This window comes from Camellia sinensis, chromosome 13, assembly GCF_055761805.1.
Source record: "Camellia sinensis isolate YWXY chromosome 13, ASM5576180v1, whole genome shotgun sequence".
Lineage (NCBI taxonomy): Eukaryota > Viridiplantae > Streptophyta > Magnoliopsida > Ericales > Theaceae > Camellia > Camellia sinensis.
The window spans coordinates 12,609,719-12,615,018 of record NC_138973.1 but is presented as its reverse complement, the minus strand read 5'-3'; the positions used below and the strand labels follow the sequence as shown (position 1 = coordinate 12,615,018).

General features: G+C 33.4%; 1 long non-coding RNA gene across 1 annotated transcript; it reads right to left on the bottom strand.

Moving 5' to 3' along the window:
• Positions 1 to 1,709: 1,709 nt before the first annotated feature.
• Positions 1,710 to 3,114, bottom strand: LOC145806522 (uncharacterized). The gene is made up of 2 exons (XR_014349837.1): positions 2,107 to 3,114; positions 1,710 to 1,975 (listed from the first exon to the last, which is right to left on the bottom strand). It is a non-coding gene; the product is annotated as an uncharacterized LOC145806522 (long non-coding RNA).
• Positions 3,115 to 5,300: the final 2,186 nt, after the last annotated feature.

Sequence of the window (5,300 nt, the reverse complement as noted above, 5' to 3'; positions counted from 1 at the left end):
CTCATAAGAAAGGTTTCGTTTGTCATACTTACTTGGGGCTAAAATAATCACAAAATGATAAAATATGTTAAAAAATTAATAAGATAAAATATCACATCTAAACCATAATTATTTTAATTTTTCTTTCACAAATGTTAAAAAAGCCAAAAAATTCATCACAAACGAAATTTTTTAACCCGAACTAAAATAATAATAATAATATAAAAAAAACCAACCCTCTTTCCAAACGAAAGCAAAATATATTTATCATTACCATTAACATGCTAATATAATACTTCCAAAAGTTGTAAGTATGCTCTTGATTTATTAAATGCAATGTATAAGACTAAATTTAATTATTTAGTTATTATGGTAATTCATATTCTATGGCAATATAAATTATAAATTTAATAAGATTATAGTTTCATATCTTGAATCACAAGTTATTATTTATTGGTCAATAGAAGGAGTAGTTTCCAAGTCTCTTACTTTGATAGGCAAATGGAGTTATAGTTATATTAGGAAACTGGTCTCTATAAAAGTACATTTAGATCACCCATTAATTATTCTAAATATAACTTATTCTAAGGAGGGTCAAGAGAGAGAAACCTTTTTTCCACTAATATTATTACTATTAGATTTATGTTCAATCAATTTTGAGTTACTTAAAGGTTTCGCATTATGTTATTATTTGTGAAAATTATGATGGTTCACAGTTTTGAATTACGAAGGTTGTTATATGCATAATATCATAAAATTATTTAAATGTGATATCAGAGCCATGTTTTCAGAACATTATGATTTTTTGATTAAGTAAATATCAATTAATTTTTATTACAATTATGATTGTCTTGATTCAAAATTTTCAATTTGCTAAACATTATATAAAATTTAATATGCAACTCTTATGTTTCTACTTTAGATTGGATTGCATATTGTATAAATAATATTTATTTAACGAGTGCTAACTCTTTGATGATAAACCGAATATGTTAATATTTTAATAATTGAATACTATGAATTATCACTACAAGAATTAACACTTTTGGCAACAAAAAAATTGGTCGCTAAAAGTCAATTTTTGGTCGGCAAAAGTTATCCGCGACCAATTTTTTTGGTCGCTACTTTGGTCGCCAATTGAGGGTCGGCAAAAGTAATTCGCGACCAAAATTGTGGTTGGTCGGCAAAAGTTGGATTTCGCGACTAAATTTTTGGTCGCTAAATATTTAATTACTGCGACTAATTTATTTTGTCGCCAAAACACTTTGGTCGCGAAAAGTGATATTTTCCCGATCAAAAAGTTTGGTCGCCAATTATCACATTCAACGACCAAAAAGTTTGGTCGCCAATTGTGACATTCCACGACCAAAAATTTTGGTCGCCAATCGTGACATTCCGCGACCAAAAAATTTTGGTCGCCAATCGTGACATTCCGCGACCAAAAAGTTTGGTTGTCAATTGTGACATTCCCCGACCAAAAAAGGTTTTGGTCGCCATTTGTTACTTTTCGCGACCAAAACTTTTGGTCGGCAAAAGTGAGTTTCCACGACGAAGAACTGTTTTGGTCGGCAATAGATGTATTTTTTGCGACCAAAACTCTTGGTCGGCAATTGTCATTTTTTGCGAAAAAAAATAATTTATTTGTCGCGACTAATAAATTGGTCGCCAAAGCAGGAAAACAATACACCTGTAATTCCTAATAATTCATTCAATCCATAATAAACCTATAATTTTAAAGCATCCTTCAAATTAACTGAATCATTAACATTCGACACAATACATAATTCATTAACATTCGACACAATACAACTATTCTAAGTTTTCATTCACAAGTCACATCCATCTAGCATAACAAATTGAAACAATACATAATTCAGATTTACAGCAACAGGAAATTTGCTTAATCCACTAAGTTGCCTTGATAGCCAATCAAAAAATCCTTGCGCCCTTCCGTGCCACGCTTCGCATCCATCAAAGCAGTAGTGATGTAAGGCACCTAATAAAGAAACAGAATTGGAAAATTTATCAAAGAAGCATGATAGTAGCAGCAACACTGGATTGCAAACCCGTATCTTTGCAAAAATCAATTAAATCCTATAAACATGTACATCGTATTGAAACAACTACCTGGCATAATAAAACTATACCTATTACTGTACCTGCAAATTTCAGTACACGATGATTAATAAGCTAACAACCATAACAAATACAGGCATAGTTAACTATCAAAGCTCCATTGATTCAGTTCACTTTTATATATGATTTTTTAATAAAGTTGGTAAAGTTTATTTTAACGAATATACCACAGATTAATTAAAACATGAATGATTCTGATAGTCTTAGCTTTAGATTAAACTTTGGGTTGTAGATGAGCAGCTTGAGCAGACATTCAATCAGCACTGATGATCAAGGCCCCTAATCAGTAATCACACACAAAAGATTAACGTGTACCAAAAAAAAAATATAAATTTGCAGTTCACATAAATAAGGTGGCATAACATTTGTGCCTCCTTTCCGTTCTCTTTCCCAAGACATCAAGGGAAAGCATATTCATCCATTCTGCTACCCTACCTACCAGATATGATATGAATGAATACATTTGACGAGTTTTCCTTAATAATAGAGATAAAACAAACTTCTCTCTAGTGGATGCATATTTGTGGACAGGGAGTGAGTTTAGGTACTACAGTGCAAAAGTGAAGTGGATGCATATTTGTGCACCAAAGGCTGAAGAGGGCTTGGGATTCAGAAATTTGAGAGAGTGGAATAAGGCCACTATAGTTCATGCACATTCAAGTCAGTAAAAAAAAAAGTCCAGACTGAAATCAATTCAACCATAGTTCATGCTCAAATTTTAATTTATTTTTATCTAGGCTAATTTTATAGCCTTCAAAGACCACTGTTATAAAGCTTAGCGTGACTCCTTCGACCATGTTGCATTGAGAAATTAAAATGAAGTTAATAACCAATGAGTGTCGTGTTGTGTCGGTGTCCGACACGACATGCCACCTTATAAACTTTTAATTCAAGCACACCTCACACTTTAAAAGCTTTAGTTATTTCAAAATGATTCCATCAATAACCGTACCATCTTTCATCCTAGCTTCAAAATTACAAGCTTATCATAACCTTAGACCAACATTAAACCACTTGCAGGTAGCATAATTCTAGTTTTTTTATTGATTCCCTACGAAGTTTGGAATCAAAGCTCATGTGAATATGCTTCACCTAGAACACAAAGGCATCAGCCAAGTTCAAGTCGAAATTATGATAACGATTTCTACCCAAACATAACTCTTCCCTCAAAAAATTAAATTCAAAATTGTCCACCTGCCACGTAGCTCCTCTTGGGTATTGTTCAACTGCCAAACACAGCCTAAATTCTATCAACAAGATAAACTGAAGTAGTTGCTATAGTGAAAAATAAGAAAACAGAAAAACTACCAGTTTCTTTGCTTTCATTTTTTGTGTACTCTTATAGCATTAACTAGTAACTGAGACACCTAGAATAATTAGGAAACAGAAAGTGTCAGCATTTCCATTTAAGAGAAAAGGAAATGGCAAACCTTTCAAGGCAAATCAGATTTTGGTGCTACTGGGGGCTTATGTGCTAAAATCCAAGCTTTCAAAGATCTGCAAGAAGACATTGGATCTTATACAAACTGGCCAAGAATTTTTTGCCTTTGAAAGGTTTAAGTGATGTCAATATTCAACACTACCTTTGGTTAAGAATTTTTTGCATCTTGTAATGAAAGCACACTTATTAGCTCTATCCATTTACTGTTTTGATTTCAGTCCTACAATTTTTTAATTTCAAAAGATTTCTGAAATCACAAACACTTGAGTACAGGCCAATCAGAGTCAATATTTCAACTTAGACTACTTTGCAGTCAATAGAAGACAGTAGAATTAAAGAATTCCAGCAACAAGATGAAAGAAAGTTAAACACAAATCAGCAGGCTAAAAAGCACCAGTGATATGAATGGAAGTTAAATATATGCAGGACATACTTGTCACGCGGTAAGGCATAACCAGCTGCTACTGAATCAATAAGCCAATTAACATTAAGTATGTAGGAATTTACTGCGCAGCCATACAAGAACTTGGTCGTTTCTAGCTGGGAAAAGAGGAAAATATCAAATTCAAAATTAGGCATCCGCAACCCAAATAAAAACTAAGAATAATATAAGCAAACCAACTGTGCAAAGAAGGGAGAACACAACATAAATAGATGTAAAGCGGTTTGATAATGATAATGTAAAGCAGTATAACCAAAAATCATAGATTTAATATCCATAAACAGAAAAGAATTTATTACTTTCAAAGTCATTAAAGTTGAATCTCAACTTGAGGTTCAACATATTTCTTCCTCCTTTTTTTTTTTTTTTTTTGTTGATAATCGAGAACCCATCCTAGGCAGGGACCTTTGGACCACCCCAAGAAGGTAAATTTGAGGTTTAGAGGCCACCCCCTAAGCCAGTGAACCGGGCAAACAGGAGGGAATTCGAACCCTCATCAATAATGTTGTTCAACATCTTCTATGATTCAGTTAAACATATTTGATTATTTTACCTGAGTCGTTGACAAATTCACTCAATTTTCACATTGACAAAAGTTACAATCACTGACAAAGTCAGTAAATTTACATAAGATAACCAAACATTTATAGTCATACAGCCGAATCATTGCTACAGATTTGTGATAATGTACATTACAGGTAATTGATTGATATAGGATGATTGTGAAGAAAACTCTACAAAATACAAAGTACAAACAGTGACCCCAAAAACAATGTAGGTCAGCAGCTAAGAGCCTTATTTAGGCTGTTTCTAGTTAGTTTTAGCAGCCAAATGGGGCAATAGAAGGGGCAGGGATCTGCTAGTAGTTAGGTGGAAAGACAGTAGTGGGGCAGTTAAGGTGATGGGAACAATAACAAGAAAAGAGTTGGTTTGGTGTTTTTTGCGTATTACACTTGATCAATGAGCGAAGAGTTGGAGTGCTCGTCAAAAAATTGCATGAAGAATTGGAGCATTTACGCACGATTTTCAGAGTACAATAAGGGCTAATCAGAACTGGCTATGAGGTTTAAGGGCTAGTATTTTAGGCATAAAGAAAGTAGTGGGGCAGTTTGGGTGATGTGATCAGTAACCAAGAATAGAGTTGGCTTGATGTTATTTCTGCATTACACTTGATCAATGAGTGAAGAGTTGGCATATCTAAATATGATTTAAGAGTGCAATAAGGGCTTCTCAGACCTGGCTATGAGCTTTAAAGGCTTTAAAATTGCAGAAGGTTGACAAGGGGAAAAAAAAGACAAGTAC